This window comes from Ornithorhynchus anatinus, chromosome 3, assembly GCF_004115215.2.
Source record: "Ornithorhynchus anatinus isolate Pmale09 chromosome 3, mOrnAna1.pri.v4, whole genome shotgun sequence".
In the NCBI taxonomy this organism is placed as follows: domain Eukaryota; kingdom Metazoa; phylum Chordata; class Mammalia; order Monotremata; family Ornithorhynchidae; genus Ornithorhynchus; species Ornithorhynchus anatinus.
In genome coordinates this window covers 50,192,336-50,216,809 of record NC_041730.1, presented here as the reverse complement: position 1 = coordinate 50,216,809, position 24,474 = coordinate 50,192,336, and the positions used below count along the sequence as shown (strand labels likewise).

Here is a 24,474-nt window from a genome sequence, read left to right as displayed (position 1 = left end):
AGGAGTTCAGGCCCCTGCCTCTGGGTCAGCTCTTCATCCAGTCCCCTCCAAGGGGCCTCTCCCAGGCTGAGAAATCCCAGAAGTAGAGGCCCTTCGGCTGTCCCTGAGACCCAGGCTGTCCTTCTGCCTGCTGCCTCCCGAGCCAGTCCATCCCTAGCTCTGGCTCTCAGTGGCCAACTGCAAAATATCCTCACCGACTGCCCCAGCGGAGGCCTTTCGTCATCATCACCGTCACCACTTCCACCCAGTCCAGCTGCCACTCAGGGGCCGGGGCAGAGAGAGGGGACGGCAGGGGGAGGGAGAAGAGAGGGGGAAGGATCCCCAGCAGGGCACGGGAAGGGACAATCATTTGGAGGAGGGGTCTGTTGCAGAGTAATGTACAGCGCCGCCATCCCAGTGCCCGACACCACCAACGTGTCCACCCGTGACCCGTGTCAGCAGCCCGAAGGGCCAGACCAAGGCGGGGGCGAGGCGGTGGAGCGAGGCCGAGGGTGGGGAGAGCCTGGGCTGGAAGCCAGGACTCTTGGGCCCTATTTTCAGCTCCGGCAGATGCTCTAGGTGACCTTGGGCAGCCCGCTTACCATCTCTGGGCCTCTACTCCCCAGACAACTCTGAGCCCCATCTCCCTCTCCTCCTCCCTTCTTTCCTCCTTCTTTCGCCACCCCCGGCTCCCCCCTCTCCATCCCCCATGAGGAGAGAAAGGGTCTGGGATGGGGGTTGGAGGCCTGGGGGCGGTCACAGGGTTCTGCACCCTAGGGGGAAAGGGGGAAGGGTGCTGTGGTAGTTATGGAGACAATCTGTTCCCCGGGCAGGCGGCACGAGGCTGAGATGGTGATAAATATTTAACGTGCTTTCAGCATGGAGGGGGTGACGGGGGATTGGAGAGGTGGGAGGGAGCTGGACCACTCAGCATCTGAAGGGCACTGAGAAAACAGACCGCTCCCCCTACCATCCCCCCCAGCTCTCCCACTGTCCCGAGTGGGGATGGGGTGGGACATTCATCCAGCCATCCATCCATCCACCCATCCATTCATCCATCTCCCCAACCATCCACCCATCCGTCCATTCATCAATCCATCCATCCATCAACTCACCCATCCATCCATCAATCCAACCATCCACCCAATCTTCCTGTGACAAGGCACAGGGGCTGGGGCAAGTCACTAGGAAGGACCGGAGTTCCAATCTCACTCCCCTAAGCCCAGAGAGGTCATCCCAACCAGTCTTCTGTACAGAGAAGCCACTGCCTCCCGGCTTCACCCCCTGGAAGTCATTCTTGTTGTCTGACCTTTGTCCCTAATGCTGCAGGGTCTGCAGGAGATAAGGGTTGTCACCCTAGGATTAGGGTGCCGTCTCCCACCCCCTGATCCCTTACCCACCCAGGCCCTCCGGCCTGGTATAGTCTCACTTCCCCCATCCTGTCTGTCTCCTTCCCTCTCCTTCTGCCTAATAACTGTGATATTCATTAGGGCTTATTCTGTGCCAGACACCGTTCTAAGCTCAGGGGTCGATAAAGGATAATCACACTGGACACAGTCCCTGTCTTACACTCTAAATCCCCATTTTACAGAGGCAACTGGGGCACTGAGAAATGAAGTGACTTGTCCAAGGTCACACGGCAGGCAGGTGGCAGAGCCAGAACTAGAACTCAGATCCTTGAACCCAGGTCCTTCTAACTCCCAGGCCCATGTTCTCTTCACTAGGCCAATTCCACTCCCTCCTCTGTCCATCACATCTTCACAGATCAATGATAACTGTAATTGGGGTATCTGTTCAGCTATCACCCTGTACCAAACTCTGTGCTAAGCGCTGGGGAGTAGATGCAATGCAATAAGATGAGACACAGTCTCTGTCCCACACAGATCTCTCCGAGTGAGGGGGGGTTAGAGAAAGGGAATTTTCATCCTCATTTTAAAGATGAGGAAAAAGCACTGAGAAGCCAGGCAACCTGCTCAAGGTCACACAGCAAGCACACGGCAGAGTCAGGATTAGAATCCACTTGCCCTGACTCCCGGGGCTATACTCCCTCCACTAGGCCACGCTGCTTCACGGCTCACCTCCAGGGCACTTATTCTAGGAAGCCGTCTTAGAAGCCCCCACTCTCCAACCAACTCAACCCCCTCTCTGAGGTCCTCCACTCCCCATAGCCCCCTCTGGGTCAGCCTGTCCAAGTGGGCTGGAATGTGTGTGTGTGTGTGTGTGTGTGTGTGTGCAGGCGTGTGCACGCATGCATCTGTGTGTGTGTGTATGTGTGAAGCCCAGGTGATTGGGCCATAACTGAGTCCCCAGTGGGCCTGTGGACTCAAAATCTGCCTGCCCAGAGTCCAGCTGGGGCAACGAGCCAGGCTATCCTGGCGAAAGCCCCCACAGGAATTGAGCCCAGGCCTCCCACGTCTGCTTCCTCCACCCCTTGCCCCCCACTGCCCACCCCCATCCCCCTATGCCATCTCACCCGACCTCCTCGGTCATTTGTGGCCCTGAGGTGTCATTGTTGACAAAATCACCACATCCGCAGCCCCACTGGGCATAAGTCTCCCAGAGGCCCTCTGCTCACCCAACCCCGCCCTCCCCTGTGCCCGTGCCCACACACGTCCAGGTCTAGCTCCACGACCAACAGCCAGCTGGGCTGGCGGGTTGGACTGAGTTAAGGGCTGGTCAGTTTAGTAAGCAGAGCCTCCACAGATCCCAGGGGACAGGCCTGATTCTGCCACTGCCCTGACTGGGAAATCCCAGCCGGATCCCGCCTCTCTTGCCTCTGCCTCTGTGCACTGGCACTGCCCATATCCACTCCAGGAGCATGGGTTCCACTCTCCCAGTTGACCCTCGCCCCCCAGGGATGGGGTGGGACTGGCTTCAGGCCCTTCTTAATTCTGCGGTCCAGCTAACTGAAATCCAGAGCCGTGAGAGCTTCAACTTCCTACTCACCGAGACTTCTGGCAGAGAGACACTGGTGGGTGGAGCTCCCTCTTCGACCTTACCGGGACAGGAGGCAGGGCTAGGCCCTGCCAACCCGGGGAGCCGAGCTCACTGACGTCTCAGCGAAGATCCAGGGGCCACCTGGCCAACAGGAAGGGAGACTGAAGCTCTGAGAGACCAGAGCAGGATCAGGATGGCCAAGGCGGAGTTGAGAAGCCACCGATGGATTGCTGACCCCCAACCTCTGTGGAGCTGGAAGAGACCTAGAAGTCATCTAGACTATCCCCCTGCTTTGACACGAGGTCTATATATTTCCACAGGGCGACAGGAGAAAAGCACTCACCCACCAGGAGCTTCCAACCTTATCGCTGACCCTCACCCTAACCCTGGTGTCCTGTCGTTCTCCTCCTCCTTATTCTCTTTCCCCTCCTCCTCCCCATCTGATCTCCTCCTCATCCTCTTTCTCCTTTCTCCTCCTCTGCTCTTCTCATCTTCCTTTTCCCGCTCCTCCTCCACTCTCCCCCCCCTTCCTCCTCCGCTCTTCTCCCTCTCATCCTCCGCTTCCCTCTCTTCCTCCTCCTCCTTCCCCACTCTTCTCCCTTCTTCTGGTTTCCTGTCCTAGCCCAGGTAACTGCCCAGTCAATGGTATTTACTGAGTGCTTACTATGCGCAGAGCACTGTACTAAACCCTTGGGAGAGTACAAAACAACGGAATTAGCAGAAACGTTCCCTGCCCATAACGAGCTTAGAGTCTAGAGGAAATGAGGGGTAGGGTCACCCGGACATGGAGGGTGATGACCCCCACTGGTCTCTCTCCCAGGATGGAGACCCCCGTATCTCCTCCCACTCCTCCATCTAGGTACCACCCCCAGTCTCGACCCCAAGCCGCCCTCTCTGAAGCCACCTGCCCTGGGGCTGTCCTTCCCCCCTGACTCCGACAGCCCTCGGGGTCCAGAGGGGAGACAGCAGATCTGGGTCCTTACTTTAAGGAAGTTGGGAAGAGAGTGGGACCGCTGCTCCTTGCCAGATAGCATCCTGCTGACTCCAACCCCTTTAATAACAATAAACGGTGTACATTATGTTCCAAGCCTTTACTAAATGTTGGAGTAGATACGAGATAATCAGCTTGGATTATCTGTCCCACACGTGGCTTAGGGTGTAAGTAAGAGAGAGAACAGGTATCGAATCTCCATTTTACAGATGAGTTTCAGAGAATCTAAGTGTCTTGCCCAAGGTCACACCGCAGGCAAGTGGCAGAGCCGGGATTAGAACTCAGGTTTCCTGACTCCCGGGCCTGTGCCCCTTCCATTAGGCAGGCTGCCCGGGACCCATCGCAGCCTGTAGAACCCAGGAGTCCTGGCTCCCGGCTACTACCCCCTTCGTGCCCCCACTCCTTCGTCTCCACGTCTTGCCCTCCTGTTCATCTTCCCCTCCCCTCCCCCGACACTGACTGGCTGCTGCTGGGGGGATGGGGGGACTGGATAGAGGGGTCCTACCCCTCGTTGAGCCCCCGGCCCCTCCCTCCTCCCTCCTCCTCCCCCCCCCCCCCGCACCCCACCCGGCTCGGGAAAATGCCCGATCTGTTTAGGATTGGGATCAAACGTTCCCCAGGAGCCCCACCCTGGCTGTCAAAGGCGCGGAGAGCCACAAAGGCCTTAGCAGCGGGCGGCGGGCAGCTCTGGCCTGGCCTTTGAGAGCCTTTCACACGAAATTCCGATGGGGACAATAGGGCTTTTCCACTCCAGCAGTCTCGATGTCTCAGCCCCCAACCCTCAGCCCCCAGCCCCCAGCCCCCAGCCCCCAGCCCTCAACCTCAGAAAGGACCGTTCGTCCATCTCCCCCTCTCCGGACTGGCCCCCCGAACCGGCTCCTCGCCGGCACATCCCCTGAGTTGGCCTTCGGGGTGGAGGGTCCCCGGGTTCCAAAGGGGACTGCATCGGTCGGCTCCTTTACAAATGGTTATCGCTGCCCCATTACCAGGAGCGGAAGCCCCTCAGACACTTCCCCCCACTTTCCCATGCTAGTCCTGGCTCAGGCTGAGCCCTCCTGGGGGAGAGATCCAGTCCTCCCCTCTTCTGTCCACTTCCCCCCATACACACACACACGCACACACACACACACGGGAAAGTCCAGACTTCAGTGCAGCATCAGTCCCGACTTTGAGACCTCCCCTGAAATCCCGGCCCCCTTGACCGACCCACTGGTCTGACCCCTGGAAGCCCCCTCATTCCCTGGAGTCAGCCGGCCGTCCCGGTTCCGCTGGCCTGGCCTACCTCTCCTTCCCGGTGACTGCACAGCTCCTTCCACAAGCGTCATCCACTACAGCCCGGCGGTGCCCGCTTCTCTGGTGGGTCAGGCCAGGGGGTGGGTCAGAGGACTCTGGAGAAGGGCCGCAGCCTGAAAGCAAACAGAGCAGAGAGTGAGGGCCAGGGTGGGCTGGGCTTCCGTCTTCCCGGGGGTCCCCAGTCTCAGACCGCACCAGCCGTGCCCGCCCCACCCGCCCCGCTCCAGTGAGGCAGACGGGAGGGCACGGTCCGAGACATTGAACTCAGGGACAAGCTGAGACCGAACTCCCACGGATTTCTGGACCCAACCAGTTCTGTCTGTCCATCTGAGGTCAAACACCGGGCTGGGATTAGGGCAAGAGGAGGAGGAGGGGAAGGAGTTGGGGGGAGGGGGGCTCGGGGAGGGGAGGAGGAGAAGGGGAAGGAAGAGGAGAAGGTGGAGAAAGAAGGGGAGGAGAAAGGGAGAAGATGGGGGAGGAAGGGGGGAGGAGGAGGAGGGGAAGGGAAGGAACAGGAGGAGGAGGAGAGGGAGAAGGAGGAGTGACAAACTGGTGGGGGAGACAGGTCAAACATACATGAATTAAAGGGCCGAAGACACTGGGTAGAGTGGCAGTCATGGTAGGGAAGGTCTGCCTTTGGGAGTGAAGGGATGGAGGGGAGGAGGGAGAGAGAGAGCGCGCGAGTGCTCGGCAGTGTTGGGGAATAATTAACGAGCTTGGGGCCCTCTGAGGGGGGGGGGGTGGCCGCTTGTCAGCCCAGGGCCCAGCGCACCACCAATCCATCGCACATGGCATGTGTCAGAGGCTGAAATATTTCCCTCCCCACAGCCCCCACCACCCCCACAGCCCATCCATCACCACGTGCGCTCAGATGTACACATGGTCTCACAGACACCCGCGCCCACGTACACATATATACACCCACACACTTCATGGACACGTAGAAAGACACACACACAAACACACGCGTACAGGTACGGAGAGATGCCTATTCCCGTTCACGCTCAGCCTTGCACACATATTGCCTTGGGGGGTGGGCACCGGAAGCCGACTCCCCACCCCCCACCCCACGCATGGAGGTTTGGCCTGGGACACTAGGAACGGTCCAGGCTGGAGGCCGGTGGATGGACAGAATGACCCCTCTGGATCCCCCTCTCTAGGGCCCGGAGGGAGAGGACTGGACAGGACCGCCCCTCTCTCCCTTTCCTCCTCTTCCCAGTCTACCACCCAGCTCTGCCCAGCCTGGACAGCTGATGGCCGGGGTGGATCCGGGGGGAGAAGGCTTGCCAGAGTCAACCTAAACTCGGACAAGTAGCCGGAGTTGGAGAAACACTCAGAGTGATAGAGAGAAACACTGAGAAAGGCATCAAGGCAGACAGAAACAGAGACAAGCCCCAGAATTAGACACACAGAGAGGCAGAGGTACACAGAGGGACAGAATAGGGCACACAGAGACAGAGACAAAGAGAGATAGAAACACAGAGACATAGAAGAGGACAGAGAGACAGAAACACAAAGGGAAAGACGCAAGAAACGAGAGAGACGGAGCGCCAAGAGACACGTGGTCAGGAAGACAGCACATAGAGACAGATACATAGGCAGAGACGGTGAAACCGTGAGGCAGAGACACTTAGAGAGACACAGAGAGGCAATGTGAGAGAGAGAGAGAGAGAGAGAGAGAGAGAGAAAGGGACTTGCGAAGAGACTTAGAGGCGGACCAAAAAGATGGAAATATAGGCCCACAGGGACAGAGAGGCACACAGTAAGATAGAGAGGCCCGAAGTGAGAGCGGGCCGCATTGGCGGAGAGAGGCCGGCAGACTGAGCGCACGAGCGGGTTCAGAGGCAGACGGCCGGGGGGGACAGGTGGAGACCCCCGAAGGGCTACCCTCCGGGAGGAGACACGGATGAGGAGGTGGTGGGGGAGGCGGCTGGGGCAGGAGCCAAGACTGAAGGAACGTCGCGGAGGGAGGAAGCGGGAGAGCAGGAAGATGGAGCCGAAACCGTGTCCTGACTCTCTCCCCGAGCAACCGGGCGGCGGGGCTGCGCCCGGCAATTTCTGCTCGTTAATAATGAATGCTCTGTAATTATCGTGGCCTCGCTGGTCCCCTTCCCTCTCCCTGGCCTGGCTCTCTGCAACCTAGTGGGAAGAGCGCGGGCCTGGAAGTCGGAGGACCCGGGGTCTAATCCCGGCTCCACCGCGGCGTCTGCTGTGTGACCTTAGGCAAGTCGCCTCACTTCTCTGGGCCTCACTTACCTCATCTGTAAAATGGAGATTCAATCTCACTCCCTCCTACTTAGCCCGTGAGCCCTAAGTGGGACAGGGACTATGTCCAACCTGATTAAATTGTATCTCTCCTAGAATAGTGTGTGGCGCATAGTATGTGCTTCACGGGTGTTATTAATATTATTATTATTAATAATAATAAACCAACGGGCCCTGGGACCCAACCCCCCCGGGTCTAACTGCAACCTGGTTGGCCAGCCAGGGTAGCTGAGACTACACGGGGCCATCCATGCCCGTATGGGGCTGTCCATGCCAATGCAGGGCCTTCCACGCTCATACAAGACCCATCCATGTCCACACGGGGCCATCCATGCCCGTATGGGGCTCTCCGAGCCTGCCCATGGCTGTCCAGGGCAGCCCGGGGCCACACAGAGCTGTCCAAGGCCACGCAGGGCAGGGGCGCGAGCCCCAGGGAGAGGAAGGCTGGGTCTCACTGGCAGCATGGGCTGGCGGGGCCAGGGGGTGGGGAGGGGTTGGCAGCTGAAAGAATCCCGGCTGGCGGGGCTTTGGCCCAGAGAACCAAGCTTCCCTGCTAGGCGGGGAGCTGCCCCAGAGCTGCCCCATCGGCGCTCGGCAGGCCCTGACCACTACCTTCCACCCCGGAAGCTGCTCCTTTCCCCAGCCTGACCTCTGCCACCCCTGTGTCCCTGATCACCCCCACCTCCTCCAGGAAGATGGCCAGGATTAACCCCTCTGGACTTCTGGCCCTCGGGGTCCCCCGTCTTGGAGAAGCAGCATGGCGTAGTGGGTAGCGCACGGGCTTGGGAGTCGGAAGGTGATGGGTTCTAATCCTGGCTCCACCCCTCGTCTTCTGTGTGACCTCAGGCAAGCCACTTAACTTGTCTGTGCCTCAATTACCTCATCTCTAAAATGGGGATGGAGACTGCAGCCCCACATGGGACAGGGACCGTGTCCAACCACATTAGCTTGTATCCACCCCAGCACTTACCACAGAGCCTGGCACCCAGTAAGTACTTAACAAATAACATAATTATTATTATTATTATTATTCAGGCCTGCTCTGGAATTTTGGGTCTGTGGGGCTGGGATGATGATCAGGTAGGGTCTCTGCCCCTTGGTGTGTGTGTGTGTGTGTGTGCCTGTGTGTGCTCATGCATGCACAAATGCATGGGTGTCTCTAGCTCCCTCACTAGCTAGCAGCCCCTCCCTTGTCCTGGCAGGGACTCTGTAGTCTATTTGGCCCCTATGACCTCCTCCCCCTTTTTAACTTCCTCTCTGGCCCAGGTTCCGGGAAACTGGGCCTGGCTCTCTGCAGGTCTCCCTTAGGAAAGACTGGTCCCCCGAGTCCACCTGGATGCACAGTGACCAAAGTGGTCAGCCTTAAGTCTGGCCGGTCCATTCGGCACCTGGGCCCCTGGGCCCCTGGGCCGCAAGCCAGGAGGCACCTGGCTCCTTTGCATTATGGGTACTTCCCCCGGGGCCTTTGGAGGATCAATCAATCAATCAGTAATCGTATTTTTTGAGCACTTATTGTGTGCAGAAGGCCCATCCCCTCCAGGAGGGCTTCCTTGACCAAGCCTTCTTTTCCTTTTCTTCCACTCCCTTCCGCGTCACCCTGGCTTGCTCCCTTTATTCAGCCCCCCCTCCCGGTCCCACAGCTCTTATGTCCTTATCTCATTTATTTATTTATGTTAATGTCTGTCTCTCCCTCTAGACTGTAAGCTCATTGTGGGCAGGGAATGTGCCTGTGATATTGTACAGTCCCAATCACTTAGTACAGCGCTGTGCCCTGACTGGATGAGAGTACAATATAGTAGATTTGATAGACATGTTCCCTGCCCACAAGGAGCTTACAGTCTAGAGGAGGGACTGCCTGGCTTCAGAGAAGGGGCCTCAGCTACCCTGAGGGAGGGCATCACCTCCCAGTGATCATCCTGAGTTTGGACACCCAGTGGGGGCAGGCAGGGGCATCGAAGGAGGGCATGGCTGAACTGTGCCCCTCTGGAGCCCCCACTGCTGCCCACTTCGCCGAGTCACAGTGACATGTGGGCAGCAGACCACACCTCATGTCACTAGCAGAGGACACTGCCCGGTGGGCAGGCAGAGGGAGGCGAGGGGGAGGGCACCAGCCTCCTGTCGTGGGCTAAGAACTAGTAGCGGGCGTCGCCAGGCATTGCCCAGCCTAGGACCCACCCCTCCAGGAGCACATGGTCAGGCCGGGGGGTGGGCCCGGGGTGGGGTTGGGATGGAGGCGGGGGTGGAGTGCTTGTGGCCAGAGACAGAAGTGAGGCGTGCCAAGATGGGGCTGGGGCAGTGGCTTTCGGTGGTCCCAGGCAGATGCAGGTCTCATGCATCGGGGCACGAGAAAGACCGGGTGCAGGCGTGGAGACCCCGAAGGGTGGTCTCCCAATCCCGCCATGCTTCCCCCGATATGAGCCCAACCTGATCTGAACCTCTCCCAGCCTCAGTTTCCTGATGGGCCGGGCTTCAGCTGCCTGAGGGCTGTGAGCGGGCCTCTTCCGGGAACCGGACACCCTCAAGCCTCATTGAGATAGTCCGGGGTGCCCCAGGCAGCGGCGTCCAGAGCCCAACCTTCGGGTTTCCGGGAACCAGGTCCGAGGGTGGATTCAGACACGGCAGCTGCCTCCTCCTCCAGGAAGCTTTAAAGTGCGTGCAAGTGTAAGTACACACGTGTGTCACGTGTGGGGGGCGCGTTTGTTCATGCGTACGCATGTCTGACGTGCTTAAGTGTGGGTGTGTTCATGCGTGTGCACGTCCACGCTTGTGTCCTCTCTCCCCTGCCAGACTGTCAGGCCCTGCTGCTTCTTGGAGCCCTGCAGAGAACACACCCGGTTCTTTCTACTTGTCGGCAGCTGCCAGCAGGATCCCATCCCGGCCCCCTTCCCGGGCTCTCCAGGGGCTTTGCCGTCTCTCCACCCGCAGCCCGGCCCGGCCCGGCCCGGCCCGGCCCGGTCCGTCCCAGCCCAGCCAGTGGTATGCTTCCTGGGTTTCCCATTCAGGGGATCGTCTGCCTGACAGTCAGCCCGAGCACCGGCCCCCAGACCACAGAGTCTAGACGTGGACAGGGACGGGGCCGGGGGCACCGGAGGAAGGGTCGGAGTCAGGGATCTGCAGTATTTGCTGAGCATATACTGTGTTCCAGGCCCTGGACTAAGCGCTGGGGTCGATACACGCTAATCTGTTTGGACCCAGTCTCAACTGGGGCTACGGCCTCGATCCCCATCTTCCAGATCAGGTAACTGAGGCGGGGAGAAGTGAAGTGACTCGACCAAGGTCACACAGCGGAGCCGGGATTAGCACCTAGATCCTTCTGACTCCCCAGACCTGTGCTCTATCCACCAGGCCACGCTGGGGGCCCTGGAGGAGGGGGCAGGGCTGGGGGCACGGAGGGTAAAGCGGGAGGACTGCTGTCGTCCTCTGGCATTAATGACCTACAGATCTGACACCGGCAGATGGCTGAATTCCTCGCAGTCGTTGCTCATCCTGCGCTCGGACCCATTTTGTTTATGGGGCAGCGGGGGGCTCCATATGGGACCCCTCCAGCGGCATCTCTGCCCCTCCCCACTGGGGACTTCTCCCTGCCCTCCGGCTTCCACTCCACCCCCACTTGAATGGCTTTTTCTCGGATAATGCCCGTCCCAAGATCTGAAGACTTAAATCCTCTCCCAGCCCCCGCCTCATCTCCACCAGATTCCGGTCAATTAATCAATCGGTAGAACTTTTCGAGCACCTCCTCCGGGCGGAGTACTGTACTAAGGAAGCTCTCGGCAGAATAGAGGTGATAGGCCTCGTCCCTGCCCTCAAGGAGCTTACGGTCTAGCAGGGTAGACAGACCCAAAAGTAAATGACGGACAGAAGGAAATAAGAGTATATTCATAAGTGTCGCAGGGGTCTGAATACTCAAGTACTTAGTTACAGTGGAAGTGCCAAAGTGGTTTTGGGGGGAGCGTCTATAAAATGGGGAGATGAAAGAAGAATCAGGGAATCAGTGACACTGACTGAGCACTTGTGTGCGGAGCACTGTACTAAGCGCTTAGGAGGGTACCACACGATAGAATTGGTAGACACATTCCCTGCCCTCGGTGAGCTTACGGGCTAGAGGGGGAAGGACCTCAAGAAGGCCTCCTGGAGGAGATGTGGTTTCAGAAGGGCTTTGAAGGCGGGGAGAGGGGTGGTCTGGCAGATGGGGAGGGGGAAGGGAGGGACTTCCAGGCCCGGGGGAAGGTATGGTCCCCTCGGCCTTCCCTTTCCTGCCTTCATTTTGCCCCTTGGGTCCCCGGGTTGCTGTCCTTGGTCCCTCAGCTTCCTCCAGTCCTCTCGGAGGGCGGCCAGGCCTGGACCCACAGATGAAGTGACCAGACGGGCAAGCCCCTGAAGTCCTGCGCTGGTTTGCTCCGTGTCCTCCCCACTCGCCTGAGGCTCCTGGGACCCACGAGGGCTCCAGAGTATTTGCTGCCAGGCCCTGGGACTGCCAGCCGGCCCTTCCCCCGGGGCCCCGGCCCCTCGCTTCCTCCCCGAGCCCCTCCGCCGACTAGAGGAGCCCCCCGCCCCTCTTCTTCCTGGCAGACGGGTGGTGCTGCTAGAGGACCCGAAGGGCCAGGGTGGGCTGGGGCAGGGAGACATGGAGGGAAGAGGGAGGAGGGAGGAGGGGGCGGAGGGGAGAGGGCTGTATAGAAATGTCACTGTGGAAGCCTTTGTGCCTCTGCTGAAAGGGAAGTGGATCAGCCAATGAGCCCATGAATAATGTAGGAGAGCAGCTCTGGAGATGGAGAAGTCGGGATGGTCTCTGGGGGACAGGAGACGGGGCCCGGCCCCCCGCCTGGACAGGACGAGGTCGGGCCCCCGGCCCGGCCCGGGTTACGGCCGTGGTGCCAGTTGGCCCCGTACAGCAAGGTACGCTCAGCCCTGCGGCAACAACGGACAAGCAGCGTGGCCTGGAGGAAAGAGCGCGGGCCTGGCAGTCGGTGGACCTGGGTTCTTATCCCGGCTCCACCACGTGTCTGCTGTGTGACCCCGAGCAAGCCACTTAACTTCTCTGGACCTCAGTTCCCTCCTCCGTCGTAGGGGAATTAAGACTGGGCCCCCTGTTAGGGACATGGAATGTGTCCGACCTGATTAGCTCGTACCTACCCCAGCGCTTAGTGCAAAGCCTGGCGAATAACAAATACCATTAGAAAAAAAACAAAAACAAAACCCCACAGAGACCCAACTCTCCTGATCAGCCAGGACCAGCGCTTCCTCTCTCTGGACCTTATTTCCCGACCTGTAAAATGGGAGGTCACCGGTCCCATCCCCCGTAACCGAGCGGTTCAAACCCTACCCACGTAGAACTCCCCTGGGCTGAGATCTCGGGGGCCAGAGACCCCTTGGCTGCCTGCTATCCTCTCCGCCTGCGACTGCCTCCCTCAACTTCCTGACCAGGAACTCTGGCGTACCAGCTGACTCTCCCAACCCTCCCGCCCCTGATTTCACATGTTCTCAGTACCGAGATCTAGAGTGAGTGCTCAGTAAATATCAGCGATATCAGCAGTACATTGATTGACTTCATCACTCCAGTCCCTGACTAATCTCCCTCCAGCCCCTGACCACTCCTGATTCCATTTACTGTCCCGTCACCCTCCTACCATTCCTCTCCATACTCCTTGAATAAGGTGTCTACACTGCTGTATCCACTTCCTCTCCCCCATTCTCTCCTTGACCCCCTCCAATCTGACTTCCACCCCCGTCACTCCACGAAAACTGCCCCCTTAAAGGTCTCCAACGATCTCCTTCTTGCCAAATCCTAATCCTCCTTGACCTTTCAGCTGCCTTTCGACACTGTTAACCACCCCCTTCTCCTTGAAACATTATTCAAGCTTGATTTCACTGACAGTGTCTTCTCCTGGTTCTCCTCCTATCTCTCCGTCACTGATTTTCTTTATCTTTTGTGGGGTCCTCCCCTGCCTCCTAACCTCTGCCCGTGGGAGTCCCTCAAGGTTTAGTTCTTGGTGGATCAATCGATCATATTTATTGAGTGTTTACCGTGTGCAGAGTATTGTACCAAGCTCTTGGAACAATATAACAATGTAACAGAGTTGAGAGACACGTTCCCTGCCCACAACAAGCTTACTGTCTAGCGGGGAAGACTTTCCCATCACCAAATACGGCAAAGCCATCCTTCCTGTCTCACAAGCCCGTAAGCTTGGCGTTATCCTCAACGCAACTCTCTCATTCAACCCGCATATTCAATCCGTCACCCAATCCTGTCGGTTCGACCTTCACAACATCGCTAAAATCCACCCTTTCCTCTCCATTCAAACTGCTGCCCCGTTCATCCAATAATTTATCCTATCCTGCCTTGAATACTGCATCATCCTCCTTGCTGAGCTTCCCGCCTCCTGTCTTTCCCCCCTCCAGTCCATACTTCACTCCGCTGGCCGGATCATTTTTCTACAAAACTTTAAGCACTCAATCATCTTTGCCCCTCGTCCTTTACCTCCCTGATTTCCTACTACAACCCAGCCCACACACCTTGCTCCTCTAATTCATTTAATTGTACTGACTGAGCACTTACTCTGTGCAGAGCACTGGACTAAGCACTTGGGAGAGTACAACAGTAAACAGACATATTCCCTTCCCACGAGCTCACAGGCTAATGCCAACCTTCTCCCTGTACCTCGATCTCATCAATTTCACCTCCAACCTCTCTCCCACATCCCACCTGGGACACCCTCCCTCTTCAGATCTGACAGATGATCACTCTCCCTACCCTCGAAGCCTTCTTTTTTTTCATTTATTATTTTACTGTATTTGTTCAGCGTTTACCATGTGCCAGGCACTGCACTAAACACTGGGGTAGATACAAGGTTGGGCACAGTCCAAGTCCCCTGTAGGGCTCACAGTCTTAATCCCCATTTTACAGATGAAGCTACTGAGGCACAGAGAAGTAAAATGACCTGCCCAAGGTCACATAGCAGATGCGTGGAAAGGCCGGAATCTGAACCCAGGTCCTTCTGACTCCCAGGCCCGTGCAAGCACACTGCCTTCAAGAGGCCTTTCCCGACTAAGCCCTCATTACCTCTTCTCCCACTCCCTTCTGTCACCCTTACCCTTGGATTTGGAGCCTTATTCACCCCTCCCTCAGCCACTATGTCCATAGCCATAATTCATTTATCTATATCCATGTCCGCATCCCTCTCTAGACTGTAAACTCACTGTGGGCAGGGAACGTAAGCGCTCAGTAAATACTACTGGCTGATTGATTGATCCCTCCAGCCCCTGACGCACTTTGCCGGGCCCTGAGGAGATGAACTAGCTCTCCTTTGTCTCCTTCCCCCAGCCCATGTCTTTCCCAAAGCCGAGGCCGGTGCGAGGAAATCCAAACTCAATCCCAGACCCCACACCCGACTCTGGTCTCCCTTTGAGCCTCCAGCACCACCATCCCACCCCACCCTCTGTCTCTCACTATTCCTGCTCACATGCTCCCACCCTTACATGCAGTTCTTCATCCTAAACCATCCCGGACCCCGTGCTGAATTCGGGAATGCCTCTCCCAGCCCATCGGCTCCCTCCCTCCTTTCGGTCATGAGGAACCTGCTTCCTCCTCCAGAAAGCCTTCCTGGATTAGCCATTCACACCAGTTACCCACCCGGGACCTATCTTGACCTGGAAGTCCCCTGAGCGTGTTTCTGTCACGGATTCTGTGAAATGTTTTGTCCCCAAACCGCCCTTGTGGATCCAGTTGCGTGTCTTCCCATGTTTGCGTGTCCGTCCACTTCCCTGAACAGGTTGTCAGGCCCTCGGAGACAGTGCCCAGGAGAAACTGACCTCATGAACAGTAGCTGTAAAACATTACATCAACTCCCTCCCTACTAACTCATCCACCCTCTTCTCCCATGACACCCCAGCTCACACTCTTCCTTCTGTGTTAACCTACTCGCTATGCCTCTTTCTCATCTCTCTCACCTCCAACCTCTTGCTCATGCCCTCCCTCCTGCCTGGAACTCCCTCCCATTTCACATCTGGCAGGCCACTGCTCTCTCGTCTTCAAAGCCTCCCTGTAACCACATCTCCTCCGGGAGGCCTTCCCTGATTAATCTCTCATCTCTCTAGGTTATACTCCCGCAACCTAAGCATTTAAGTGCTCACAAACCCCCGTAGCACGAATGGACGTGTTTTACTTACAATATTACCTCCCCCTCGATGTAATTTATGTCAGGGTCCATCTCCCCGGCTAGACTGTAAGCTCCACAAGGGTAGGGACTGTGTCTACTGACTCTCTTGTTCCCCTCCAAGCGTTTAGTACCACGCTCGGCACCCAGCAGGTGCTCACTAAATACAGAGGATTGATCGCTTCTCTCAGGGTGTCTGTGTCAGTGAGTGAGTCCCAGGCTCCGCCTTGGCCTCTGGCTCCTGTGGAGTCTCCCGGTACCCAGGTTGCGAGCTGCTGCCCCTCCTGCCCCTCCTGCCCGAGCCCCCCGGGCCCACCCCTCTTCCGGTCCCAGCCCGGGGCCTAGACAGATCTGTCCCCACCGGGCCCAGCCAAACTTCATGCATCAGGCTCTCCCCACGTGCCGGTCGGTCCGCCCGCCCACCTGGCCGTTTCCCGGGCTCAGCTCTACTCTGACTCCCCAGTATCTTCTCCAGGCCTGCCGCCACGTGGCTCCCCGCAGTCCTCGGCCCACACCGGCCCGGCTCAGGACCCTTTTACCGGGACAGTTTTGTGAAGTGCCTGGGCGCCCGCCAACCGCTCTTCCCACTGCCGATTTGGAATTGATTCTATTGGAAAACGCTGCCGCTCCCGTCTGGCTCAGCCTGTTCCCAATAAACCGGGGCCTCGCTTGTTGCTCCTCCCGCCCGAGCTGGCCCCCATAACTCTACAGATTCTCCCCCTAATATTTATTCCATTATTTCTCGGATCATTGACGTCAGAGGGGAGGGATCAGGGCCAGATTTCCTTTCTCTCCCAAACTCCTATCCTGCCATCTCCCCTCTCCTCCACGACTCCTCCGCCTCTCTCCGCCTTTCCCCGGAGCATCCGGACTCTCACCAGCCTCCCCTGCGGGGCCCATCTCTGCCTCCATTTTGCGTACGAGGCCTTTTAGAGATCAAAGAGGTCAAGCGATAGCCCCAAAGTCACACAGCACAGCAGAGAAGGGTTAGAATTCATACCCCTTCCCCATCCACGCCCCACAGCTCTGAACAGAAACTACCTCCCGCTCCGCCTCAGTTTTGAATGTCTCTGGCTGGGAGAAGTCATCTCATCCATTCCCCTGCCTTCAAGCAGGCCCCGACGTGGCCCGAGGAGATGGAGAGACTGAGCTGGAATGCAGTGCGGCCTAGTAGAAAGAACAAGGGCCTGGGAGTCGGGGGACCTGGGTTCTAATCGGGCTCTGCCATTTTTCTGCTGTGTGACCCTGGGCAAGTCTGGGAATTTCACTCCACCTCAGTTACCTCATTTTGAAATGGGGACTGAGACTGTGAGCCCCGTGTGGGACAGGGTTGTGTCTGACCCATTTATCTCCTATCTACCCCAGCACTTGGAACAGTGCCTGGCACACAGTAAGTGTTTAAAAATATCACTAAAAACAGAAAAGAGAACTGAACACACTGCATCATGACACTTATCAGGAATGTCTATCAGAAGAGCAGGGAATGAGCACCTCACATCTGGCCTGGGATCCGTGGCATAAGGAGAAAGCAATGGATGTGAGGGGCTGAGGCCAGACTCTGCAGGAGCAGGGAGTGAAGAGATCAAAGGGGGGAAGGGGAGTAGAGGGATGGGAGGTGGGGGAAGGGAAGTGGAGGGACGGGAGAGGAGGAAAGGGTGCGGGAGAAGGAGAAGGGGTAGAGAGGTAGGAGAAGGGAAAAGGGAGAAGGGAAAAGGAAGAGACAGGAGACGGGCAAAGGGAGAAGAAGTACAGGAGAAGGGGAAAGGGAGAAGGGGAAAGGGAGAAGAGGGACAGGAGAAGAGAAAGGGAAAAAGAGGGACAGGAGAAGGGGAAAGGGAGTAGAGAGACTAGAGAGGGGGAAAGGGAGTAGAGGAATGGGAGCAGAAAGACAGGGGGAGGTAAGTTAATGAAGTCAGGGGACTCGGACTTCAGAATCAGCCACAGGCAGTGGGCCTTGCTGTCTCCTGTGGAGAGGAGAGGGATGAGCACAGAGCAGAGATTCCCCCTGAGCCCATGATGGGCCAGGAGGGTTATAAAGGGGAAGCCCGAACCTCTGGAATTTGCTTCTCCGAACCTTGCACTCTGGCTCTCTCTCTTTCCCCGTGTCTCTGTTTCTGATTCTCTCTTTCTCAGTTTCCATGCGTCTGTCTCTCGCTGTCTCAGTCGGTCTTTGTCTCTCTGCCTTTGTCCTGGGTTCTGTCCTAGACCTGAAGGGCACCGTGAATAACTAGGGGATAAGGGCCGACCACCCCCGGCCCACCCGCCCGGGGCCCAAAGAGAGCCCCCACAGGCCGGGATCCGGAGCCACAGAGCAACCCAGATGAGGGGGAGTCCTCGCTGACCCGTGGTCCCCCAGAGAGCCGACGCCAGGCACTGCGTGTAGCTGGGGAACCAGGTGCTCTATGCTGCCAGGGTCTGTGGATTCTCCAGGCTGCCCGTGTGCCCAGAGGGGCCAGGAATGCAGCTGCCTCCACATTCCCACACTCCCTGGATGCCCCAGGCCCCTCTGATGCCTAGGCACCATCACTGAATCCTGTCAGTTCGACCTTCACCACACGGCTAAAATCGGCCCTTTCCTCTCCATCCAAACTACCACGTTAATACGATCACTCACCCTATCCCACCTTCATTACTACATCAGCCCCCCTGCTGACCTCCCCGCCTCCTGTCTCTCCTTACTCCAGTCCATACGTCACTCTGCTGTCCAGATCAATTTTCCACAGAAACGTTCAGGACACGTTTCCCCATCCCTCAAGAACCTCCGGTGGTTGGCCGTCCACCTCCCCATCGAACGGGAACTCCTCAGCATCGGCTTTAAAGCACTCAGTCACCCCGCCCCCTCCTACCTCACCTCGCTACTCTCCCTCCACCCCCCAGCCCGCTCACTTCGCTTCTCTAACGCTAACCTTCTCACTGTACCCCGATCTTGTCTATCTCGCTGCCCACCTCTCCCCCACATCCTGTCTCTGGCCTGGAATGCCCTCCCTCCTCATATCTGAAAGACAATTCCTCTCCCCGCCTTCGAAGCCTTATTGGAGACACATCTCCTCCAAGAGGCCTTCCGTGATGCAGCCCTCTTTTCCTTTTCTTCTACTCCCTCCTGCACCATCCTGACTTGCGCATCCCCCCCCCTCCCGGCCCCACAGCACTCATCTGTAATCATTTATATTAATGTCTGTCTCCCCCTCTTGACTGTAAGCTCGTTGTGGGCAGGGAATGTGTCCGTCGTACTGTCACTCTGTACCCTCCCAAGTGCTCAGTACGGGGCTCTGAACACAGCAAGCGCTCAGTAAATACGACTGACTCACTGACACCTGCGTGGAGGGGAGAGATGCCCGCCCGACTCAGTGCCCCAGGGGAATTTGAGAGTGTGGCAAAGTGGGGTGAGAAGCCCGGAGGAGGGAAGGAGGGGCTAATCGCGATCATCCTCCTCATCATAATCAATAGCGGCAACGATGGAGTCCGCAGCAGGTTTGCATTCGTTAAGCTCTTACTAGGCGCCGAGCACCAGACGATATACAAGATCATCAGGTCAGACGCATTCCCTGTCCCACCTGGGACTCACGGTCTTAGAGAGAGAACAAGTATTGAATCCCTATTTTAGAGCTAAGGAAACTGAGGCACAGAGCGGCAAAGTGACCTCCCAAGGTCGCCTGGCAGAACTGGGATTAGAATCCCGGTTCCCTCACCCCTGGGCTCTATCCGCTAGGCCGTGGTGCAGGAGAAGGGTGAGTCAGACGAGTTGATTTGATCAAAAGGATTCCCGGGGCTAGGACTGGGGCAGTGGGGGGACCCTGGGACCCCAGAGACACCTGGACCCGTTCCTCAGAGAGCACAAATCCAGCCCTAGGAGCATCCCAGAGGGCAAGGGCAGTGAGGCAGAGAGGTGCCCACCGATGCCCGGGCAAGTCTCTCACATCTTCACCCATACACGCAGCGGCCCACACTCACGCAAAACCGCCTGGCTCTCAGACGCTGCCTCTGTCCAGGGCGTGAATTGGAATGCTGAGAAGGGGAGGGGCAGGAGGTGAGCGGAGGAGATGGGAGGATTTGCGGGGGGCGTGGAGGGAGCCCCCCCCCCCCACCGCCCAGGGTTGGGGCTCCCCTCGGGCAGACATGGAACCACTCTCCGGGATCTCTGGAGCCGCTGGGGGAGGTCTCATGCGGTGTGGGAGACCAGGCGCTGCCCTGGACATTCCTGTCTCTCCCATCCGGGACCCAAAGGAGAGTGACCCAAAACTGGGCCGGGCATAGAGGGAAGACCAGGTCAGAGGGTTAAAGGAGGGGGGAGAAGGGAGAGGCCATGTGACAGAGGAGCTGGAAGTGAATCCAGGAATTATAGGTTCAGCGCTCGGTCCCCTTTAGCTGGTCTGAGAGCCAGCCCATCAAGCCTCACTCCAGCCCAGGCCAGCTCAACTCCAGCCCCAGTCCAGTCCAGCCCAACCCAGGCTCAACCCAACCCAGTCCCAGTCCAGTCCAGCCCGACCCAGCCTCAACCTCTCCCAGCTCAGCCCAGACCGGTCAAACCCAGTCCAACTTCAACCCAGCCCAGCCTTAGCCCAACCCACCCGGCCCAAGCCATCCCAGCCTCAGCCCAACTCAGCCCAGCCTCAGCCCAACCCAGCCCAGCCTCAAACCAGTCCAGCCCAGCCACACCCCAGTCCAGCCCAGCTCTCGGCTCTCAGCAAACCTGTAAATCAGACCCCCCTCTGGCCTCCCAGACCTGTCCCTCTCCGACGAACCGCGAAGCTCACCAGGCCTCCGAGGGGAGCACTGAAGGAGTCACTCCCGTGGGTCATTCTGGCATCCCCCTGCCTCTGGGTAGGAGCCCCACCTTCCAATCTGGGCAGACTGGGAATCTGGCTCCGGGGTGCAGAGAGCTTTTTCTGCCTTAACTCTGAGTGGGTGGGGCATTGGATGAGTGGATGTCCGTGTGAGCTGTAGGGGGAGTATATGTGTGTGTGTGTGTGTGTGTGTGTGTGTGTGTGTGTGTGAGGTCTATGGAGTGTACCGTATGAGTGACTACAGCCTGTAACTGGGTGGGTGAGTATGAATGTGGAGGGTAGCCATGTATGTGTGTGCACACACGTGCACTGTGTATGAATCTATACGTGTGAACGGGTGCACGCGTGCACTGGGTATGAATCTATACGCGTGAACCTGTATACTAGTTCGTGAGAGTGTTTATGGGGGTGGGTACAGAGGGAGCCCCTGACCCTTTTCACCCTGGGGGAGGAGGCGAAAAGTAGATGGAGTTTTGTGGGGAGCAAGCAGGTTGGGGTTGGGAGGGGCAGGTGGGCCTCAAAGAGCTAGCAAACTGCTGGGAAACCGTTGATAAGGGAAACTCTGGCTCTTTTCAGCTCTCGTCTGGACGTTCACGGATCTTGCCAGAGGCTGGGAGAATGAATGAGGCCTGGGGGCCCAGCCCGGACAGCTTCTGGGGCAAAAAGCAAGGACTTCGGTGGCTCCGAGCCTCGCCTGGGAATGGGCACCTGTGAGCTCGTGAGTGGATACGTTTGTGTGAGGGTGCGCGCGTGCCTGCACGCACAGGCATCTCTCTGTCCGTGCCTGACTCTCTCCCTGTCTGCTTCTCTGTGCAAATGCCATCGTTATTATATCTGGATCCATGTGTCTCTATGGTTACCTGTGTTTGTGTCTAGCCACATGTGTGTATCCAAGTGTCTCTTTTGTGATTCCGCGAGTGCCTGGGTGAATTCACGTGCCTTTAAATCGGTAGGCGGGTATTCAGGCATGCAGCTGTCCGTGCAGTCATATATGTGGGTTTATGTGTCGGTGCGTTATCCGTGCGTCTCCGCGGGGACCTCTGTGTGTGGGTCTCTGTGTATCTGTGTATCCCTCTAGATATCTGTGTATCCCCCTGGACTGTGAGGTCGCTGTGGGCAGGGAATGTGTCTGATTGTATCTAATACTCTCTCGAGCGCTCACTACGGTGCTTTGCCCACAGTAAGCGCTCGTTAAATACGATTGAATGAATGAATCCGTGAGCCTCGGTATTTATCTCTGTGTGACTCTGAGGGTATCTGAGTGGGTGCTTCGGGTCTCTGTGGGTAACCGTGGTCTGCGACTGTCCGTGTGCATCCGCGTTTCCGGATGTCGATACACACACAAGCCCACACGCCCAGGTCCGTAAAGTTCAGTGTTGGCCCCAGACGCTACCGGCTCCCTTCCTGCTCCTTGCCGTGGTTGTGGGCCGGGGGCAGGGGGGCCTGAGGCCGGCGCCAACCCGGTGGAGGCAGGAGGCTACAGGGGAGGGGAGGGAAAAGGGGAAGGAGGGGAAACTTCCCTTCGACCAGGGAGCCGTGGGGACGAGAGAGAGGGGAACGGCAAGTTTTCCTGCCCTTGTCCCATCTTCTTCCCCCACTGCCCCTTCCCCAGGGTGCTCCCGTCCCCAGCCCTTCCTCAGGGCCCTGCCTGCTTCAGACGAGGTGACCCAGGCGGGGGTCGGGGAGGACCCAAGCTAGAGGGAGGGAGGCCGAGGCGGAGAGCCTGGAGCCTGGGTGGGTGTGTTCTGGTGGGGGGCTTAGGGGACCAGATCAGACGGGATTTCGGATCCCCCAGGTTGGATCCGCCGGGCCCGGCTCCCGTCCCACCCGAGCCGGGGGCGACCCGGGAGGCAAGGGGAGCCCTCCTGCGACCACCCACCCAAATGAGAGAGGCAGAGACGCCGAGGGAAGGGGAAATCGGCAACCCTGGGAGCCGGAAAGAGACGGACTGATAGAGCCCAGTAGATTAAACGGAGAAGGGCAGAGCCGGGAGAGAGGGATAGATCCAGAGACAGTGAGAGAGAGAGAGAGCGCCCTGCGACCTCCCCGCGTCGTTCACAAACACACACACACTCATCATCATCATCCTCATCATGGTATTTGTTAAGCGCTAACTCTGTGCCAGGCTCCGTACTAAGCCCTGAGTTGGTTACAAGCAAATCGGATCGAACGCATTCCCCGTCCCGCATAGTCTTATTCCCCGTTTTACAGCTGGGGTGACCGAGGCACGGAGAGGTGAAGCGACTGGCCTAAGGTCACCCAGCACCCCTCCAGAAAACACTTCGACGCCGGCGCGGACTCCCAGAGGTTTAGGCTGGCCGGCCCAAGAGCCTTCGGAGCTCTAAGCAGGTCATTTCGCACCTACCCTGGGCTTCATTCGCCCATTCAGTGGCATGTATTGAGCGCTCACTGTGCGCAGAGCGCTGGACTAAGCGAAAACTGCTCAAGTCCCTGCAGAGGCAAATTCACACCTTCCACCGAGGCCCCGGGGGGCACAGCTCAGGCAGCGGACCCTCTCAGAGGGACGGGCAAAGGGCGATCCTCCGGGCACGGGGCCCCGTGCCAAGCCGTGCCCGCTTTCGCCCCGGGCGCACACGAGGCTGACCATCCCCCGGCTGCCCTCCCCGGCCCCTGGAGACGCGGGATGGGCACTGGAGGGAACCGGAGGGGGAGAAAGCAAAGGGGGGTGGCCTCTCCTCCTCCTCCTCCTCCTCCCCTTCCTCGAGCATGGGGACGACCACTGCCCACCGTCGGCCGGGCTCCGCCGGGCCGCCCGGACCCTCGCCGGACCTCGGAGCTGCGGGCGGGGGGAGGGATGAGGTGGGGGGGGGGGACCCAAGCCAGGGAGGAGGGCGTGTGAGTTTTGGGACCAACTTTCCCTGGAACTTTTCGTGCCCCCTCGCTGTTCGCCCTGCCTCCTTCCCCCCTCTCTTCCCTCGCAGGGGGGACCTCCAAGGCCCAAGCGGCCGGGGCTCGGTGCGGAGCGGAGATTCCGCGCTCTCCGGGGCTTCTTCGCTCGGGGTGGGGCGGAGGGAAGGGAACCTGGTACCCGGCTCCTGCCTCTCCTTGCCAATCCCTGCCCCTTCCCTCCCCTTGCCCCTACCTTTCCTCGCCCTGCGCCCTCCTCTCAGTTCTCCTACCCCTGCCTTTTTCTCCTGCCCCTGCCCTTTTCTACTGCTCCGACCTCTTTCTCCTGCCCCTGCCCCTTACTCCTGCCCCTTTCTCCTGCCCCTGCTCCTTTCTCCCACCCCCACTCTTTTCTCCTGCCCCTGCCCCTTTCTCCCGCCCTTCCCGTCTCCGGTCCCGGCCGTGCCCTTGTGAGCCCCTCCCTCTCCTTTGCCCAGCTCCTGCCCCCTCTTCTGGATCGGGAAAAGCGGCAGGGAGCCGGGCGCCCCGCACCCCCGTCCCGCACGCCCCCCACCCCACCCGGCCGGGGCTGGGGTCCCCCCCCCCGCCCAGACCTCCCGCTGCCGCTCCTCGTGTGGCCCGGCTCCCGCCCGCGCCGTGCCCGGGTGTGCGGGGCGGCTGCGGGGAGGGCGGCTGGCTCCTTACTTACGGGTCCGGACGGTGCTGGAGGCCGCCGCCGCCGCCGCCGCCGCCTGGGCTGTCCCGGTGCCCTGCCCGTGCCCGGCTCGGTGCCCGGCTCCGTGCCCGGCGCTCCCGGCTCGCAGGCCGCCCGCTCTGGCCCCGCGGCCGCCGCCGGGCACCGAGGCTCCTCTTAAGCTCGCCCCCCTGCCCCGGCCCCGGCCCCGGGCCCGGCCCCCGCCCCTGCCCCTGCCATGGGCCCGCCGGGGGTGGGGGGCGCCCCCGCCCCGCTTGGCACGCTGGGCACGGCCCCGGCCCCGGCCCCGGCCCCGGCCGCCCGGGAGGGAGGGAGGGAGGGAGGGAGGGAGGGAGGGAAGGAGGAAGGGAGGGAGCTCCGGGAAGAGGGAGGGAAGGAGCGGGATGGATGGGGATGGGGATGGGGATGGGGATGGGGAGCGGGAAGGGGAGCGGGAGCGGGTGTGCGCTCCCTAGCAAGTGTTGGCAAAAATGCGGGCGGCGGGCGGGGACGCACACGCACACTCCGCGC

The 24,474-nt window shown here is 58.9% G+C and overlaps 1 protein-coding gene across 3 annotated transcripts in view; it reads right to left on the bottom strand.

The window, feature by feature from the left end:
- CNTFR (ciliary neurotrophic factor receptor) overlaps positions 1–24,136 on the bottom strand; it is a 185,579-nt gene extending 161,443 nt beyond the window's left edge. For 2 of the 3 annotated variants that reach the window (XM_039911477.1, XM_029061228.2), the window contains exons 1-2: positions 23,959–24,136; positions 5,190–5,313 (exon numbers count right to left, since the gene is read on the bottom strand). The gene's annotated coding sequence lies outside the window, so the exon portion shown is untranslated. Of the gene's footprint in view, positions 1–5,189; positions 5,314–23,954 lie in introns of all 3 variants that reach the window. The other variant, XM_029061230.2, reaches the window with a different exon arrangement.
- Positions 24,137–24,474: the final 338 nt, after the last annotated feature.